Raw genomic sequence first — 20,717 nt, 5'->3', positions numbered from 1 at the left:
GTTCCAAAGCCTTAACTACTAGAAAACCATCCCCCCCCCCAAAAAAAAAGCCTATAATTGATTTAATTGCACCCTGGAAATACTGTCTGCCATAAAAATCAGTACATTTCAGAGTTGAAAAGTTTAAAAAAAAATAACTAGTGTCCCAGAAAGGAGATATCAGAAGTGGAATATAGGGTTGGGGAAGAGGGGTCTGGGCTCAAGTGGTTTAAGGCAGTTATTTTCTGTTATTCCTCCTTAAACTCCTCACTTTGCGTTAACATGCAACATGGCAAACGACACAGAAGATCTTATAAAAATACTGCAGCTTTCAGTAAATTGTGAGCTGCACAGATACCACCAAAGAATTGACTCTACACTAGGGTTGTGAGGACCCCTTCCCCAAAGAGCAGTCCTGAGCAAAATGATGCAGGAATGATAGATGACTTTGTTGCTTTTAAAATAAGCCCTGGGGGGATCCCTGGGTGGCGCAGCGGTTTGGCGCCTGCCTTTGGCCCAGGGCGCGATCCTGGAGACCTGGGATCGAATCCCACGTCGGGCTTCCGGTGCATGGAGCCTGCTTCTCCCTCTGCCTGTGTCTCTGCCTCTCTCTCTCTCTCTCTGTGACTATCATAAATAAATAAAAATTTAAAAAAAAATTTAAAATAAGCCCTGGGACACCTGGGTGACTCAGTGGTTGAGCGTCTGCCTTTGGCTCAGGTGGTGATCCGGGGGTCCTAGGATCGAGTCCTGCATCAGGCTCTCTGCAGGGAGCCTGCTTCTCCCTCTGCCTATGTCTCTGCCTCTCTCTGTCTCTCATGAATAAATAAATAAAATTTTTTAAAAACAAAATAAGCCCTGATCGATGAATGGAAAAAGAAGTTGTGGTATATATACACAATAGAATATTACTCAGCTAATGACAAATTCCCACCATTTGCTTCGACGAGGATGGAACTGGAGGGTATTATGCTGAGTGAAATAAGTCAATCGGAGAAGGACAAACATTATATGGTCTCATTCATTTGGGGAATATAAATAATAATGAAAGGGAATAAAGGGGAAAGGAGAAAAAATAAGTGGGAAATATCAGAAAGGGAGACAGAACATGGAAGACTCCTAACTCTGGGAAACGAACTAGGGGTGATGGAAGGGGAGGTGGGTGGGAGGTGGGGGTGACTGGGTGACGGGCACTGGGGGGAGCACTTGATGGGATGAGCACTGGGTGTTATTCTATATGTTGGCAAATTGAACACCAATAAAAAATAAATTTATAAAAAAAAAAGAAAGGATGAATACCTATCATTTACATTGACGTGGATGGAAATGGAGGGTATTATGCTGAGTGAAATAAATCAGTTAAAGACAATTATCACATGGCTTCACTCATATGTGGAATTTAAGAAACCGTGCAGAGGATCATAGGGAGAGAGAAAACTGAATGGGAAATCATCAAAGAGAGAGACAAATCATGAGAGACTTTTAACTCTAGGAAACAAACTGAGAGTTGCTGGAGGGAAGATGGGGGGGGTGCTGGGGTAACTGGGTGTTGGCCTTAAAAAAGGGCACATGGGGATCCCTGGGTGGCGCAGCGGTTTAGCGCCTGCCTTTGGCCCAGGGCGCGATCCTGGAGATCCGGGATCGAATCCCACGTCGGGCACCCTGCATGGAGCCTGCTTCTCCCTCTGTCTGTGTCTCTTAATCTCTCTCTCTCTGTCGCTCATGAATAAATAAATAAAATCTTTAAAAAAAAAAAAGGGCACATGATGTGATGAGCATTGGGTGTTATATGCAACTGATAAATTATTGTCGGCTAGTTGAATTTAAAATAAAATAAAGCAAAATAAACCCTAACCTTCCTAGCAAATGGAGGGGATTAAGGAGGGACTTTTGGAGGGAGTCGGGGGGCAGGGAGCACATACAGCCTCACAGGCTCACTCCCACCCCTTCCACTGCCCCCAACTCCACCCAACCCGCCGCCAGGCAGCAGATGTGACCCTGGTCTGACCCCACAGGTGCTCCCTTGTCGCCCTGCTGGGTGCTGGCCAGATGGCAGATTCCAGGCCTTTCCACTGCCCAGACTTTCAAAGGCGGGAAGGAAGGAAGGGGAAAGGGGGAGGGCAAGAAGGAGGTCTAAGACAATGGTGGTGGGAACTGTTGGGAAAGGGAAAACTAAAGAAGAGGAAACATGATGAGAAACTAATTATGAACCTGTGGCCCCCATCCTCAGTGCTTTCAGTCAACCCTTGCCCAGCTGGGCCTATCACAGGAGCTCCAGGGGGCTGCAGGCCAGATGTCCTCAAATTTAGAGCTCCCAATGAAATGCTGAGAGGCACAGACCTATGTCTTGAAGACAGTGCTCAACCTTCAACTTCAAGTGTGTCCCCATCCTGAGTGACTCCAGCTGCAATGCCACAAATTTACTGATGACTGTGGCCAGTTTTCCTGCAAGGTCTCCTTCGTGTTTAACGAGCTCATCTGCTGAAAGCAAACATTTAAAAGAAGTCATACATTTTATAATGTTGTTCGGGTTCTGCTCTTTGTTTTTTCATTTTACAGGGGACCTCTAAAAATAGCAGTGACCCAGGTCTCCCTCATGCCCTGAGCAGCCTTGATGCCACCTCCCACAGCCCCAGGCCTCACACCCTAGAGGATACCCACATGGACAAGGAAAGCCCCACCAAATGTTCAGGAAGGAAGTCATGGTACCCTAACTGCTCAAGAAAAAATGATTCTGGTGCTTGTTAAAATGGTAGGGGAGATTTAATGTAAGGCTATTGCAATAGGTATCAAGACTGTTACAACAGGGGAGACAGATGGGGTTCAGCTCTAAGCACAATGAGAATAGGTGAGGGTTTATAGCCAAGGAGCAGGTTGGAGGGTGGGCATTTCTAGGAGGACACCTCAAGGCCAGGAGGTTCTCACTCAACTTGCTTCATAGGATTCTTGCTGAAGGCAGCCAGGCAGCCAGGGTGATTGAAATCAAGGGTAGGGAGATTCTCTCTGAGCTGATCTGGCAGGGTTCTTGCTGCTATAACTGGACTTCGCAGGCTCAGCAAGGACAGGGCCAAGGTCAAGCCCTGGTCAAGGAGAGGGCTCAGAAAAAGTTGACCCAACTGTGATCATGGAGAGCCTTTGTCCTTCACAGCCACTTTGTCCTCCAGCTACTAGGACACTGCAAGAACTCATGAGAAACTACAAGGAGGTGAGAAAGAAGAAAATCTGGATCCCAACCCAGGGACTATTTTGAGTCCTGGCACTCTACTTCCATTTGTTGGTGGCCCACCTAAGTGGCTGGCCCTGATGCCCTCCACCCATGAGCTTGCCTCTCACAGGAGAGGACAAAATATCAAAGACATGCCTTCCCAGCCTTCTTTGCAGCTGGAAGCAGGCTTGTGACCCAATTCTGGCCACCAAAAGAGAAGGACAATTCTCCCAAGGGGGTTTTGGGAAATGTTTTCCTGTCTGAATGAGGGGTGGGGAAATACCATGCCTGTTAACTGAGGCAGTCATCCCCCACCATGAGGTGGCAAGCCTGAGGACAGGAAGAGTGCTGACGAATGAAGGAGGGGAGCCTGGGCCCTTGGTGACATCACTGAGCTGTTCCACCAAGTCTGAACTGTCTACACTCAGACTTCTTAATAAGTGGCTTTTTGATGCAAGCGACTCTTGTAGGTGTTCTACAACCTGCAGCTCAAAGCATTTCTAATACTGGCTCTCTGCCTCCCCACTCTGCTGGAATTTGTAAAAGATACAGAGACATCTAAGCCTTGGTTTCATCTTTCTATTCTAGAAGTTTATAGTCAAGGTGGGGAAACTAGCCATATAATACACATGCTCCATGTCCTTCAAAATTAAACAACTTAGATTATAAACAAGTTTTAAAGGAAAAGTAACAGCAACTCCACTCCTAGGAAATTTTCCTCAGAAAATCCAAAGGTATATACCAAATGTAGATATCTGTATCATGTAAGACATGATACAGGAAATGCAGAAATACCCTAAACATACAACAACAGGGGTTGAAATTAAATTCCGTTCATATATATTGTGAAGTCATTAAAGATGATGCTACATTTAGTGAAGGAATTCTCTAGGTGATAAGCAGGAAAAAACAGGTTATTATCTTGGTATTACATAAATCCTCTCTTGTGCAGAAAAGCATCTCTGAGTCTAGGTTGTATGCGAAGCTATCAGTAGTGATTATCACTATAAGGTGGAATTATTACTGATTTTTATTTTCTTTACACCTTGCTGTACCTTTTGCACTTCTGTACCTTTTGACCTTGTGCAATGAACATATATCTCTTTTATAACAGTTCCACTAAGAATGTTTAGAAATGCAACTGATTGGTAAGACTATATATCTCATGGAGCACAGTGGAGACGTGTTAAAAATCTACCAGCTATTTGCAAAACAGTATGGTATGAGGAGGTAGGGTGGAGAGTAACAAAAATAAACCCACGGTCCCACACACAGTTCATGGCTTCAAACGCCAAGTGTCTAATTGGGAAACTATGACATATACAGGTGAAATGGCCCCATCCAGTTCTGTGAGCTGTGGAACATTTGTCACATGGCCCATCCTCCCCAGGGATATGATAAATACTGAAGCAAAACTGAAATATAAGTATTTGCCTTTTACCAAAAAAAAAGAAAAAAATCTCTGCAAAAAAATTTTTGTATTATATCTAGTATGGACAGAATGTAATTCAGGCATTGTGAACAGCTTCCAGGAAATGCTTTCAGGCCTTTTAAAACTTGCCCAGGAATTGTTTGCAAAGTCTTTCTTTAACACTGTCTGGTAATATAGAACCTAATTCACAACAGAGCCCTTTGTATTTCTTAGAGGCATAAATGCACCAGAGGATCTCTCAGTTTCTAGAATACTGCCAAATCATGGTGTCATCAGCCTAAACTCTGTGATATGCTAATCAGCTCATTGCTTACTGGCTGTGAGTCTTTGCTCCCAGGAACACAGCTTACTTCCCCAGTTTGACCTCTTTGCCTGTTTCACTGCATATTCAAGCAAAAACAGGTAGCTTTCCAACACTGTTACATAGATTGGAACAGCATTAAAACAATCGAGATTACATTTAACATTTCAGTACAGAGGATGGTGAAGGACTATTTTGAGCTAAAGATACCTCAAGAACAGCAAATGCAAAAAAAAAAAAGTCTTTTTGACCTCCGCTTTCCGCTTTTTTTCCTGAAACCAGAAGTTCATGCTCCCATGTGAGAGACGCCCTCCCTACCCCAGGAGGAAAGAAAGAAACCAGAGACAGGGAGTGGAGGACAGACAAATCTGTACAAACAGATCTTTGTAAAATAACTCTTCCTCTTCCTCTAGTCTCCCCATGTATTTTTGTTACTTTTCCACAATGGCTAGTCTTTGTGCAATCTAGGATATAAGTAGTCTGCCCTTTGGGGGCCGTCTGCCCTTTGGGTCTTCATTTTCCCAGGGGGGCTCCCTCATACACACAAAACTCTGTAGGCTTTTCTCCTGTGAATCTGTCTTACATCAGTTTAATTCTCTGGGCAGCTAGAAATTCTAAGAAGGTAGGGGTAAAGTTACGCCTCCCCTACTATCCTCTTCGTTCATTTACTAAAACTGTTGGTTGGGTTTACCGAGCCACCCAAGATCCAGATAATATTGATTCGTCCCACTCTTGTGGTCACCTCTGGTTCTGAACTGCTTCTTCTGAATTACTTGATGTTAGGAATCATCCTGACATCCGTCCTATTTACGTGGCCATCACTCTACATACCAATCCAGGCATTGGCCTCAGATCATTTCCCCAACTCGCACAGAGGCAGGTGTGCTTGTGTGGGCACACCTGTGTGTTAAAATCCATGTATGGCTCTCTCACCTCTTTCCTCCCACCCCCAAATGTGGGAACTGGGTTCTCTGGTTGCTTTGTCACCTGTTGGCCAGTACCTTTGGCATCTCAACTTCTTCTTTATTCAGTCAACAAATATTTATTGAAAACCTTCTAAGTGCCAGGCACTGTGCTAGGGAAGAAAAACAGTCATGGGGGCGTCTGGGTGGCTCAGTTGATTAAGTGGCCGCCTTCAGCTTAGGTCGTGATCCCAAGGTCCTGGGATGGAGCCCTCCGTCGGGCTCCCTGCTCTGCTTCTCCCTCTCCCTCTGCTGCTCCCCCTGCTTACACCCTCTCTCTGTCAAATAAATAAATAAAATATTTTAAAAAGAATAAAAAAAAAAAAGAAAAACAGTCATGATCTCTAACTTGAGAGCTCACAGTCTCTTGTCAAAGACAAATCTTATTCAAAGAATGACATCATAAAATATAGTTCCCCTAAGTGCGTTTTCCTAACTTGATATTGAAATATCTTAGACGTACATAGAAATACCATAGAATTCCTGTGCACCCTTTTCCCAGCTTCCTTCAATGATAACATCCTATATAATCATGGTACAATGATCAAAACCAGGAAATTCACATGGATATAATACTATTAACTAAGCGATGGCCCTTACTGGATTTCTCCAAGTGCTGTTTATTACGTTAATTCTTCAATAATTGTAACAATCATAGGAAGTAAATACTATCATCACTCATTTTACAGATGCAGAAACTGAGATTCAGAACAGTTGACATTGTTTGCTGAGGATTCCAGCTTGCAAGTGGCAGAGTGAGGAATGCAAACACAGGCAGCCTGGCTGTGAGGGGTCCTGTTCCTCATCACCGAACTATACTGCCTCTTAACATGACCCTGGCCAGCCAAAGCAGGTTCCCTTGTTCAAACCTGAAGAAACTTACTATCAGAGCACTACAATAAAAGGCTAAGGAGCTAGAGGAACTTGTAATGCCTGAATGCCATCTTTAGACCCAAAATATTTGCTTCCAACATCACAGTTTGCTTCAATAGCTAAGGCTTCCCAAAGGAAATTACTATTACAACCACTGCCGATGAAACAATGTTCTTTAGGCTAACAAAGGCTGACTTTCAACCATTTCCCTCCGGTTCAAAATAACTTTACTGGATGCATTTTGACTCTCAAAAGGAAGTTTCTTTGTAAGAAACTGCAAGAAATGCAGGTGCAATTCAGGCACCGCCAAAACAAAGGCTTCAGAAAACACGGACTTCCTCTCAAAATCAAACTATTTCCAATAGTCCCACTTCCACATAACTCAGACCTAAACGAACTACTCCTTCAGGAGTCTATCTATGGCAAAATCATGTGAGATTAATTTGGGTTTGCTCTCCTCTGTAGTTGTCCTCTGCTTTCAAGCAGATAGAGCCAGGCCCTTTGGAACCGCTTACCTTCTGGATTTTGCAAAGCCAAAGACAAAAGGGCTTCTAGTCAATGCCTCCTTCACTATTTCGGGGTGGGCACGGGGGTCAAGGAGTAAGGGAATGTAGTGAAGAACGGTGTGCAACATAAGAAGGGGAGCGAGATTAGCAAAGGGCGAAAAGAATCCCCCAGTCTGCAGTGGGGAGCCATGCACCTCCTTCTGTCAAGATCCGAAGCCACAGATGGTTGTCTGGTACACCAAGGCATGCTGAGCCCCAGGCGCCAAAGCTTCAAGTCTTTTCAAGAGTCCCTTGCCCCAAATGTGGCATAGGGGCAAGGGACCTAAAGGGAACATGTGACTGAGACACAGGGGTCTCAGAGTGGCCAGTGGGATCAAGGCTGGCAGCATATTTCGGAGGAGGCTTTAATGCTTCAGGTTTTAAGATCTTTGTATAACCTGGAGAGGGCAGGGTGCTGAGGGGAAGAGCCAATAACCATTGAAGTTTAACTTCCCTTAAATTCAACAGGTGAGAGAAACCCAAGTTGATTTACAGACTACAAGAACCATAAGTCTTGGACATCTGAGTTTGTGGACTAACATCCACACCAACTATACATTCATCCATGTTTATCCAACAAATAGCTGTGCACAGAGACAAGATCCGAGGACATGGTGGTTCCCTAGATTTCCAGTGATCATGCACTCAGAGATCAGCAGCCTAAACCAAGGAGAGGCTGCTACAGTGTTGCTGATGGTAAGAGAAGGCCTCAGGATGAATTACAGGCATCAAAAATGACCCATATTGTGCTGGTACTCTTTCACTGTTAAGTAATGCATGATGTATCAAGTTTCAAAATTGATTGGATTTATTCCAATGAAAGAATCACGGATGAATGCAATGATTTTGCTAGAATAATTTTCATCTTACTGTTATAATAGCAAAACCCTAAAAACGCAAAAATAGATTAGTTAATATATTACAATATATCCACTCTTTGGAACATAATACAGCATTAAGAATGATGTTATGGGGCAGCCCCGGTGGCACAGCGGTTTGGCGCTGCCTGCAGCCTGGGGTTTGATCCTGGAGACCCAGGATCGAGTCCTGCATCGGGCTCCTTGCATGGAACCTGCTTCTCCCTCTGCCTGTGTCTCTGCCTCTCTGTGTGTGTGTGTGTGTGTGTGTGTGTGTGTGTGTGTGTGTGTCTCATGAATAAATAAATAAAATCTTTAAAAAAAAAAAAAGAATGATGTTATGGGTGCTACTTTTTAAAAAAAAAAAGCTTTATTTACTTACTTATTTGAAAGAGAAAGAGCGCAAGCAGGAGGGACAGAGGGAGAGGGGAGAGAGAATCTGAAGCAGACTCCATGCTGAGGGTGGAGCCCAACTTGGGGCTCAATCCTATGACCCAGAGCTGAAACCAGGAGTCTGCACATAAATAAATTACCTACTTTATGCAATGCTCACACGTAATACTGAGAGTGAACACAGCTTCTGGAGGCAACACCCTCCAGGGACTTTCAAGCATCCCCACTGAATACAGTCTGGCATCCACGGCACTGCTGACCTAGCCCATCAAATGATTTCCTGCTAGAACCAACCAAGGTGGGACGCCTGGGTGGCTCAGTAGTTGAGCGTCTGCCTTTGGCTCAGGTTGTGATCTTGGGGTCCTAGGATGGAGTCCCTCATCGGGCTCCCCGCAAGGAGCCTGCTTCTCCCTCTGCCTATGTCTTTGCCTCTCTCTCTGTGTCTCTCATGAATAAATAAATAAAATCTTTAAAAAAAAAAAGAGAGAGAATCAACCAAGGAGATAAAACCTCTAGTTTTCAGAACAAAGTAGCTCTCTGGCTTACCAAACAGAATGGGTTCATGCCTTGTCCTTTGCACATAAAGAGGACACCACCAGCCCATATCGGCTTTATTTCTCCAGGGGCACAGCAGTCTGAGAAGCATTTAGACAAGGAGGGCAGACTTGGTAAATAGGCAAAGGCACTAACCAGCCCTCCTACAGCCTCATCCATGGCACCACTGCCTCATAAACTGGTGCTCTTTGCCAAACGGTAAAGTTTGCCAATACTTAATAGATTTGATTTTATAAAGCCAGCCTTTCAAGTATGGATTTTTAATTCATACATTCATTTATTTATTCATGTGCTTAAGAAATATTGATTAAGCATCTACTATGTGCCAGGCACTATTCTAGGAGCTGGCGACACAGTGGTGAGCCAGACAGACACAATCCCTGTCTTCATGTTGCTGGAAGGAGAAATTCTGAACCAGATGTAGAATTGCTTGCAAAGGGAGAAGCAATGGGAGAAGCAATGTTGAGAATGTGTGGCCAGTTGAAGGAGCTGAGGATCCAGCCTTCCCAAGGAATGAAAGGAAGTAGGAGTGGGCCAAGCAGGGAAAGGGGAGGTTCAGGAGGAAGAACAATGGACAAACTAACACCCGGAATCTAAGTCTAGAGTCTGAGTCCTAAGGAACTGAAGACATCCAAAAGGGTTGATGCATATGGCAGAAGGTTGAGTTAGAGTGGCAGGTGGGGGCCAGAGGTCATAGACCATTTTATTTAAGTCCAGTTTGGGAGCTGGGACTACATCCTTACTCCAACAGGAAGCCACCCCAGAGCCTTCAGCAAAGGAGTGCTTTGGTGCTGTTTCCTCGCATCACTGGTGGTGGCTGTTGTATAGCAGGAACCCCATGATAAAACTTACTCCAGCCTAGTTTTAACAAGTGGAAGAAACAAAGACCTCTGTGCTTGCCACAGTCTCCATCCCAGGCTTCAGAACCACACAACAAAGAAAACTTAAAATGGGGCCGTAGGAGGAATACCTCACTGTCCTGCGTCCTAGAGCTTTGTGATACTTCTTGATTCTTCCAGTCTACATCTTCCAACTTTTTCTTCTTCTAGATTATCTTTATTCTTCTTAGCTGTTTGAATTTCTACGAATTTTACAAGCAGCTTGTCAATTTCCATAAAATAAAACCTGCTAGTATTTTTCCTGGGGTTACACTGAATCTAAAGATTGATTTGGAGAGAACTGACAGCTTTGCAGTACTGAGTCTTCTGATCAATAGCCCTCCATGTGTTTAGGTTTCCCTTAATTTCTTTCAATAAGGATATGCTGTTCCCAGTGAAGAGGTCTTGCACATATTTTGTTAAATCTATCCCTGGATATGCAAGGTTTTTAGGTGATTCTATGGGCAAATACTTAAAATATTAACGAAAGGAAATAATGTTTGGGGAAAGTACTTTGCAAAATGTAAAACGTTATACAAACCAGATATTCTTTCTCACCAACATTACTGAACAACACATCCTTTTGGAAAGCCAGTCTACATACCCGCCTAAGGCATTTTTCCCAGTCTCTATTGATTAAACAAGATGCTGAGGCTATCCAACCCGAACAGCCAAAAAATAGTGACATTAGAGGCCAAGAGGAGAGTTACTGGCCTGGAATAAACTCTAAGAAAACAAAACAAAACAAAACACCAAGTTTTCAGTATGAATTTTCATTTTACCCAACAACCACCAGATGGCCTAGGGAGGGACATAGTTTAAAAAAAAAAAATAACAACACATTCAATCAAAACTCAGGGACTGGATACACTCCATACAAGATCTCACTCAATCTATGAGCGCCTGACACTGTTGCCAAAAATTAACCTAGACCAGCCCCCAGTGGGAGCAGAGGTGCTACTTCCTATCTTCAGAGAAATTCTCTACAGAACTGACAAAAGCCAAGCTTGGCCTCTTCCTGGAGCCCCTGGTGATGCTGACTCTCTCAGAGTGAACTGAACTAGTGACTCACACTCCCTCCTCTGAGCCCAGCCTCAAAGGCACACTCCTCCACCTGCCAAGGCCACTGGTTCTCACCTCTTTCCACCAGTCTAGAGGAGAAAATGACCAGAATGAAGTCTTCAGAACACTAAGACTATTTATAAAACACAATAAAGAGAAAGACATTGCTGTTATATAACCCCACAATTTTCTGCCCATCTCTTGGATCCCCTCCTTGGTCAATGTAGCCATAATTGGTATTCATTGAATCAGCAGATATTTATTGAGCACCTGCCATATGCCAGGCAATATTTTAAACAGCAGAGACACAGCAATAAACAGTGCAACAAAAGGACCTGCCTTCTTGCAGCTTACATTACTGGGGGCAAAGGTACATGTGCCCTCAGTGATGGAGAACAGCAGGGAACAGGACCATTAGTTACAAATCAAAAGGGACTTTAGAAGCCTGAGGTCTTGGGGATCCCTGGGTGGCTCAGTGGTTTAGCGCCTGCCTTTGGCCCAGGGTGTGATCCTGGAGTCCTGGGATCGAGTCCTGCATTGGGCTCCCTGCATGGAGCCTGCTTCTTCCTCTGCCTGTGTCTCTGCCTCTCTCTATCATGAATAAATAAGTAATCTTTTAAAAAAGAAGAAGAAGAAGCCTGAGGTCTTAGTTTGGGTTCCCCAAAAAAACAGACCCTAAGATAAGGACCTGAGAGTAGGTTGCTTATTGAGGAAGCGATCCCAGGAAACATAGGTGAGCAAACAGGGAAATGACAGTGAAGAAGGCAGGCTGTAAATAGTTTACACTACAATAGACACAATAGACACTTTATACTTTACAATAGACACTTACCAGTGTGCACAACGGATTCTCAGTCCTGGAGGACCCTCTCGGGATTGTATAGAATGTGCCTTATAACATATACCCCCCTGAAGGGCGAGGAAGCTCAATGGCTTACCCATCCACTCCCATCCTCATTAGTTGAGGGTCCCACCAGGGTCTTCATGCTCTGGCACCTCAGGAAGAGACAAAAGAAGGCCATAAGCAGGCATAGAAGTGTTTAGAGGCAACCTCTGAGATGAGCGACTGGGATGGAGGTGGCATTGGAAGCATGTGCTGCTCCCAGTCATCTTGTTCCTCTTATAAGCCCAGGACTTAGTGGAGTTTGGGGTACATAGTAGGCACTCAACAAATATTTGTTGAGTAATTAGATGGTTTGTTATCTGGAAATGTCTTTAGAACTATTCCAAAGTCAGCAGGAGAAAGGGCCCTGTACGTGAACCTGGAAAGTCTGAGCTCAAAGCACCTTCAGCTGTGCTACCCTGGGCAAGTCCCTTCCCATTCCTGATCTGTTTTCACAGTCATGAAGCAGGGATGAACACCTGCCTTGCCTGCTCCGTCAGATTGCCATGAGGAGCCAACGCGAGAAACTCTGCCAAAATACTTGGGGAAACCAGAATGTGTTAGAACTATTTTTCTTTTGCAAAGATCCTGGAATATGGAATCTGCAGAAGGAGATTTTGGTCAAGTACATTCTGAGTCTGTTTCCTCACTTATAAAAGAGGCACAGTGATAACCAGCCACAGCATGTCTCAGAGTGCTGTTCTGGGGCTCAAGAGGCAAGATAATGGATGTGGTGCACTCCATTCCCTCCTGAAACTACACTAAAATGACAATAAAGGGATGTGGACTTTTGAAAATGAGGGGGAGACCATAAACCCATGATGACAAAGCACAAGGAGAGGAAATGATACCAACAAAATTTGGAATGTGGAAAAGTAGATGGTGGATTAGCAAATGGCTTAGTTAGTAGAGAAACTTAAATACTCAACTAATGCTGGGAAAAGCCAGGAAAAGATGTGGCTCGCCCCAAATATGAGGCATCAACACCTCTGGAAGTGAGGGTGGAGATGGGCAAAAACAGGAAGATTGGCAGGAAGGCTTTTTTTTTTTTTAAGATTTTATTTATTTATTTGAGAGAGAGAGAGAGAGAGAACACGAGAGCATGGGGAGGGGGAGGGGCAGAGGGAGAAGCATACTCCTCACTGAGTAGGGAGCCTGACACAGGGCTCCATCCCAGGACCCCAGGATCATGACTTGAACTGAAGGCAGACGAAACAGACTAAGCCACCCCACACCCCTGAAAGGCTTTTGAAAAAGTAAGGTTGCCAAATCCCCTGCTCACCCCTGATGGAAATTCTGGGGGTGGGTCTAACCATTTGTGTGGCAAGGGGCCCCCTCTGGTTCTGAGATGCACTCAAGCTGGAGAAGCAGTGCTTTAGGACATCCATCAAATGCTATCAAGATGCTGCTCTATTCCTGACTCTTTTGAAACCTTGGGCCCTGACCATCTCATGTGGTCTGTACCACGGCCTATCTGTGATGGATGAGAGCAGGTCAGGTCACGCTTCTGTCCCATCTCCAGGGACACCTCAGCTGTCCCATCACTCACTCCCTGTCTCTCTCTGCAGCACAAAGGAATGGAACAAGGGTCCTTTGTGAACCAGAGAGAACATGGATGTCAAGATATCTTTAAGAGTTTCATCTAGAGTCTGTTTGCACCTGCTGGTCTGACTCCGTGGCATCTAAAATGCCCAAGCTTCAAAACTAATGGTGCCAAAGGGACCATGACCCCTAAGATAAGGGAGGAAAAAGATAAAATGATCTCAGATCCCAGCCCCAAATATTGTACTTATTTTTATGCTGTGCCTCCTACAATAATGGAGTATTATTTCATTGCTGGCAGATGCAAAATAATGAGCCCATTGTGTGCTGATCTGGAGTTCATATGTCACCCATTTGTCTTGCAGCCTGACTGGGCGCTCTGCCCTGTTCACAGGAAGCCCTCCTGATAGCCAAGCACCATGCAAGCTTGATAACTGTCCTTTACCAGGGGAGGATCCACCAGAAACACTGTCTTTCCTCCCACAGTCTTCCCAGTCCTAACCACCCCCGTCCCAACCACCGCCAAGCCTGCTGGGGCTAGCTGGGAGCTCATCACAAGGGTACATAAAGCCCAGTGGGCTGCCCAATGAGGGAAGGGCACTCTTAGGAGGCAGTAGCATACAGAGGTTAAGAGAGGAGACTCAGCAACACCTGGGTCCAAATCCTGCCTCTGCCATTTCACATAGGCATGAACTTGGGTGTGTTGCTTCCTTCTTCTGGCTGGCTGCCATCTCCCCCATGGAATGGGGATGGTAAAAACCCCTTCCTCATGGGATGCCTGGGTGGCTCAGTGGTTGAGCATCTGCCTTTGGCTCAGGGTGTGATCCTGGGGTCCTGGGATCCAGTCCCACATCGGGCTCCCTGAATGAAGCCTACTTCTCCCTCTGCTGTGTCTCTGCCTCTCTTTCTATGTCTCTCATAAATAAGTAAAATCTTTAAAAAAAAAAAAAGAACCCCTTCTTCTTGGGGTGCAGGGAGAGCTAAATGAGTTAACCATTATAAAGCCCTTAACACAGAACCACACTCCAAATGAGTGCTAGAGGAATGACCTTGGTGGTGGTGGTGGCTGATGGTGAAGTAGATTCTCTAAGAGCTCCCCCCTCCCACCGCCCACCCCCATATACACCCTGGAAAGGGAATAGGGTCCAGAGATGAAAACTAGGCAATAACTTCAGGCTAGACTAACAGAGGCCAGGAAGGACCTGGTTACCGAGGAAGCCTACAATCCATGAGGGGCCCCCTCATGCACTGCAGTCTCATGGCAACTTTATGTGGCTGTTTGCTTTGTGTGCTGACCCAGGCAAGCCGCAGGGCCAGGGGAAAGACTAGAGTGGAAAATCTAAGTGGAAACTCTTTGTCGTATGGAAAGAAAATGAATGTTTTCTTCCTTTCTTCAACTGCCCAAATATTGTCTTATCTACAGGATTCTCATCAACCCAGGTGGAAGACCATTGTTTTCCTACCACCTGTGATTCTACACCAGGAGTCACAATGGGGCACTTGCTACTGGCATCTAGTGAGCAGAGGCCCTGGACACTGCTAAACCTCCTGCCAGGCACAGGGCACTGCCCGCAGCAAAAAAAAATTATGCAGCCTCAAGTTTCAACAATGCCTAAGGCCAAACGGTGTCGCCCAAACTAAAATGAATCTCTCCCTTCACTATACTCTTCAGACACCTTGTTTGAGCTTGTGTTGGGCATTGGCCTGACTCTGCCAGGTATTGTAGTTAGCTGGTAGCATCCTGGTACAGCAGAAAAGGCACACGCCCTGACCCCTGGCTTAGCCACCCACTCACTAAAACCCAGAAAGTCATTTAGCTTCTCTGAGACCATTTTCTCATTTGAGAAATGGGGAACTGGAATCCTTATTTGCAAGCTTAAGGGAAGGATTACATAGAATAATGGGTAGAAGAAGCCCTGGCACACGGCAAGTTCTCAGCAAGTTATGGGGACATGTCTCACTAGTTATAGCCCAGAAGATCAGGTAATGTCCTGCATATGCTTGCATCTCAGGGTATGCCGTGCAACATAGTAGGCGTTCAGAAATTGTTGAACTAAAGTGAAGTCTTCCCTGGAAGCCCAGGATTAAGAAGTAAACCCAGCCCATGGGGTGCCTGGGTGGCTCAGTTGGTTAAGCCTCTGCCTTCATTTCAGATCATGATCCCAGGGGCCTGGGATCAAGCCCCACAGGGGGCTCCTTGCTTAGCGGGGAGTCTGCTTCTCCCTCCCCCTCTGCCGCAGCAACCCCTGCTTATTCTCTCTCTCTCTCTCTCAAATAAATAAAATCTTGATAAATAAATAAACAAACAAACAAACCCAGCCCATCTCAGGGATCTATACATAGTCCCACGACTTTAAATGGTTTTGATTTAGACTTCAAGATACATCAACATCTCAGCCTCTGCATCTCCCTGTCATCAAGCTTCAGGCCCTTCCCATGAGCAGGGGAGGCTGACACTGGCCTTTCAATTCTTTCTGGGACTGCCAGAGTCTTGGCCACTGCTTGGGAGCAACTACTGCAGCCCAGCCATTCCTGGCTGACCAATTCGATAACCCTCCACCAGCCAAACACCTGCTCTAGTGCATGCAGAAGAAAGTCAAAGGAAATGCCAGCTTCCTAACAGGAGGATGCAAGTCTAGAGGAGTGTGATCTGCCTGGAAAATGAGAAGGGTCGTGTTCCAGTCCTTCAGACTGAATGGAGACTTCCTAAACACACACCCAGTCCACACCCAACTACTGACACACACAGCTCGGCCACACCTGAAGCAAATGTGAAAATACCATCTCTACCTCTTGCCACTGCAAAGTTTTCAGAGGCTCATCTACTATCCCTTTTCCCCTGCTAGTGAAGACATCAAGGAAGGCATACCGGGCCAGAAGGAAGACCTGGCTGCAAGTGGGATCCCTGCCTCTAGCTGGCTGTAATTCAAAATAAGTCCTGTTAGGTCACTGAGCCTCAGTTTCCCATCTGTGAAATGAAACCTGGAAATATCTTCTTACAGTCTTTCTGGCTGTGATAGTCCATGCTCTTTCTATGGCCAGTGGTGGCCTGGCTCCCACAGAGACCTGCTGAATGCCATACAGACAAGCCCTGAGCCATTCCAAGTGCAGTCTTTACTGTTCTCCAAGGCCAGGATTTTCCATTACTATATGAGGTGGCCTGCAGAGAATGGCAGGGGAGACATATATTCCCCACTGTTCAAGTCCTTTGGAATGGACACAATGAGTCCTGTCCCTTCACAGCTCCCAGAGGCCAGGCTGCCCAGGAAGTATCAGGCAGGGACTCAGATTGCAAAGATACACGGCAACACAGACATTCTGCAAGCCCACAGGGATCCAGGCCAAGAATAGATAATGCTTATACCAAGCATCTGTCATAATTGCTAGGTGTCAAAGAGCTCACTGTTCCAGGTACAACACTTTTCTTAGCTATTTCCTCCAAACCTCTTAGTAAAAGGAATCCAGACACAACCATTAAGCAAAAGGAGAACTCTGCTCCAAGTCCCCTCATCTGTTTTATCCCTGAACCCCCCTTCCCTGCAGGCCCCCGATACTCTCACTGAAGACAGTGTTTGGGTCACATTAGCTCCAGGGTGATCCCTGACACACAAAGAACTGCATGTCACTTCTTCACTCTGTGAGACGAGCACAATGCCACTGTCTGCTAGCTGCCCTGCACTCTTGGCTATCGGGTAGATGCTGGGTGGCGAAGGGGAAGGAATAAGAAATCTGGAGTTGGAATCCCCACTGTACCAACTTGGACAAGTTATAATCCTTATCCTCTTTGCATCTCAGTTTGCTTATCTATAAACTGGTGTCAGCAAAACCCACTTTGTAACAGTGTCCTGGGGATTAAATGAAACTGCATATGAAGTGCCTGACCTACACTAGGTACTCAGAACAGGCACTATTTTTATAGGGATTTCCCCAAGTTGCTGAATAATGCAGTTCCAGGCACAAAACATGCAAACTGTTTGAGAAAAAAAAGTGATTTAAAACCAGGAGTTCTTTTGGTACTTTATTTGAAGTGAATTGGATTCTCTTTGGATTAAGGAAGAGTTGTCTTGTTCTTCTCTAAGAATTTCACATTTGATCAGATAGGTCCCACATCCACAGAGAGTTCTGATCTTATCATAAGGACCCTGAGGTCAGACACAGATTCATGTTTTCAGGTTATCTGAAGCAAATCACTTCCCTAGCCAGACCAGATTGTAATGCTTCTCAAGCCCAGCCTCATGTTAGCATCACCTGGGGTGCTTTTCCCCCCTATGGGTCTGTCGGACCCACCCCAAACCATTTTCACCAGGGTCTCTGCTGGGTGATGCCTGAATATCAGTACTTCTAAGAGCTCTCTGATGATTCTAACATGCGATCCAGTGGACCAGGAGATCTCCAAAGTCCCTCTCAGCATCCTGGTGCCTACAACAATGAATTGAACATTGTCTGCAATGTTCAAAGCAGATACTTAGTTTATGTTTGATAAATAAGTTAGTGAAGATTCTGACTCATCTTTTTTTTTTTGGTATTTCCCTATCCACATTGTATGAAATGAAGAAAAGAAACAGTTGAATTGCAAGTAAGAATCCTGCAGCAGTGCTATCCTCTGCAATGATGATAACGCTCTATAATCTGTGCTGCTCAACACAGTAGCTCTAAGCCACAAGTGGTTATTGAGCACTTGAAGTGTGGTTAGTGTGACTGAGAACTGAATTTTAATTTTATGTCATTTGAAGTAAATAGCCACGTGTGACTTCTGGCCACTACATTGGACAGTGCAGACATAGAGTTGGCTGCCTTTCATAAACACACCTACAGGTGCGCCCCTCCACGCTCCTCTTTTATTAACAGTGTCCTGTTTTCATTGAGGGCGGTCCCCTGCCTGCACTGCCTGAGGTCTTTTGGGGGCAGCTCACAAAGTTGCTCTACTCTTTTCCAGCCAATGGGGTGGGCCCAGAACCCGAACTCAGTCAACCAGACTCTCCAGGAATCTGACTGTGGTTCCAGTGTCGCAAGAAAATGAGTTGGAGCAGATTAATACCAATGTTGATTCCCTAAGACACTGTGTATTAGTTTCCAGAACATTAATCCCTGGTGTGACAATAATAAGTGAGATATGATGTGACCTAGGCATCATTACCATCATCATCCCTGTCATCATCCAAGTACCTCATTAGTACCTATCAGTCCTGACATGCCAGCTCCTAAACTAGATACTTAAGCTGCCTAGCTTCCCCCTGCATCATTTCTCCATCTCTAAAATGGAAATAAACTCATCCAAATTTCTTCCAGAGTTTTTGTAAAGGCAGCAAAAGAAATATTAGTCATAAGAGCTTTGAGCCAAATGAGGGAGTAACCAAACTGTCATTAGAGGTGTTGTTTCCTGGTATAGGTATGGGGACCTGTGGGAGGGTCTGAAGCAAGACCCAAGATCTGGGCCCAGTTCACTAGGTGTGCGACCCTAGGCAAGATACTTGTCCTTTCTCAGCTTTCTGCTAAAATGAGATTAAGACATATCCCTCTCTAGTTTCACCACTTTCTCATCTATTTGCACACCCCGTCCCACCTTGCCTGACACCTCTCCCCTCCTCCTTCTACAAATATGTCCCAGAAAATCCTCTAGGCTAGATCATGCTGGCCTTGTACCGAATTCATTTCTTCTTTCCCCAGCAACCCACTTAACTGGCAAGTTGCCCCGGGTATGTACTCCCATAGCTTCCGAGACTAAGCCTCTGACAAAGCACTTTACTAGAATAATGTTTAACCATCTCCTCCAGTAGTAGACCATAAGCCTTGCCAGGGCAAGGCTCACATTCCTCTTGTCCACCATTGAATCCCCAGTGCCTAGTACAGAGCCGGGCACACAGAAGGTGCTCAGTAACTACTTCCTGGTGGAATGTTTTAAAAAATACTCCAAATCCATTTTATTATTTGTCATTTCAGGAAGTGTCATTTCACAGGATTAATCATCGAACGCTGCCTAACAAAGTACCCCAAAACTTACTGGCTTAAAACATCAACAATTGCTTCTTATCTCTCAATCTCTGTGGGAGAGAAACTCTGACAGGGCACAGTGAGGTTAGCTTGTCTCTGCCCCACGTCTAGGACCCTGGCTGGAAGACTCAAAGTTGGTGGTGGAGTAAAATCAGTTCACCACCCATCTGATGAGTGATGTTGCTTGTGAGCTGAGAGCCTGGCTGGAGAGGTCAGACAGAGCACCTCATGTCCTCTCTCCATGTGGCTTGGGCTTCCTCACAGCATGGTGTCTAGGTTCAAGGGTGGTGGTCCTGAGAAAGTAAGAAAGAGATAGGAGGAACATCTCCTTTTTATGACATAAGCTTAAGAGCTATCTAGCATCACCTCCACCACATTGTTCATTAGAAGCCAGTAACTAAGTCCAGCCCACAGTCAAGGGGAGGGGAAAGCAGCCAACATCTTTTGGAAAGAGAAGTGGTAAAGAACTTGCCAACATTTTAAAACTACCGCAACAACTGCTTAGCTAGCACAAGAGGCAAAGTGCAGGGTGAAAGGTGTCTGAAGAAGTAAGGCTTCAGTTCAAATTATTAGCTATGTGAGCTTGAAGGTATTACTCCCTGAGACTCCATCTCCCCATCTACACAATGAGTAGGTTGTAGCTGCTGGTGCCTGGTGGTTTTCATGCTCAGAGTCTTCCTGCCTCAGTGAGCTTAAGAGGATCTCTTCCTAACTAGCTTTCTTGAAGTCCCATGACCCTTCCCATCACGCATCACCCTTGGTTTCTGACACTGGAGGCAGCAAGAGGGAGCTACTGGAGCTCGGGGAACCTAGGAAGCTCAGGCACCAGGGATAACTTTAGGGAACAGACGAGAAGCCACTGAGCACCTCCGGATTCTCCAAGGCCTTCTCTGTCCCAGCCCAGGTGTGGAAGCCTCAGGGTGCCAGTGAGGGGGGTGGTGAGAAACAGGGCAGTCACAGACCAAAGCATTCGGCATCTGGCCAGGCCCCAGGGGTCTGCTTTACCCCCGAGACTGTCATTCATACTAACTCCTGGTGGGAGAGAGGGGGGCTTAGCTGTCTCCTTTTAGAAAGTTCTTTCCTTCCGCTCCCTGCTCCTGTCTTTTCCGTGTTACTCTTCTGCGGAGGGGAAGAGAAGGTTGCCTTGGGTCTCCGCAGTCCTGAGCCCACGCACAGCTTCCCCCTTTCTGAACCGGCTGCAGGACGTCGCCTCACACTCCCGTGGGGTCGTGGGTCGCTCAGTCCCCAAACCCTGGGGC

The 20,717-nt window shown here is 45.6% G+C and overlaps 1 long non-coding RNA gene across 1 annotated transcript in view; it reads right to left on the bottom strand.

Annotated features, from left to right (window-relative positions):
• The window catches only part of LOC121492872, a 91,030-nt gene that overhangs the window by 69,785 nt on the left and 528 nt on the right, over positions 1–20,717 (bottom strand). The window lies entirely within an intron of this gene.

The sequence above is a fragment of the Vulpes lagopus genome, chromosome 6, assembly GCF_018345385.1.
Source record: "Vulpes lagopus strain Blue_001 chromosome 6, ASM1834538v1, whole genome shotgun sequence".
NCBI lineage: Eukaryota > Metazoa > Chordata > Mammalia > Carnivora > Canidae > Vulpes > Vulpes lagopus.
The sequence above is the reverse complement of the archived record's forward strand: the minus strand, read 5'-3'. Positions and strand labels throughout refer to the sequence as shown.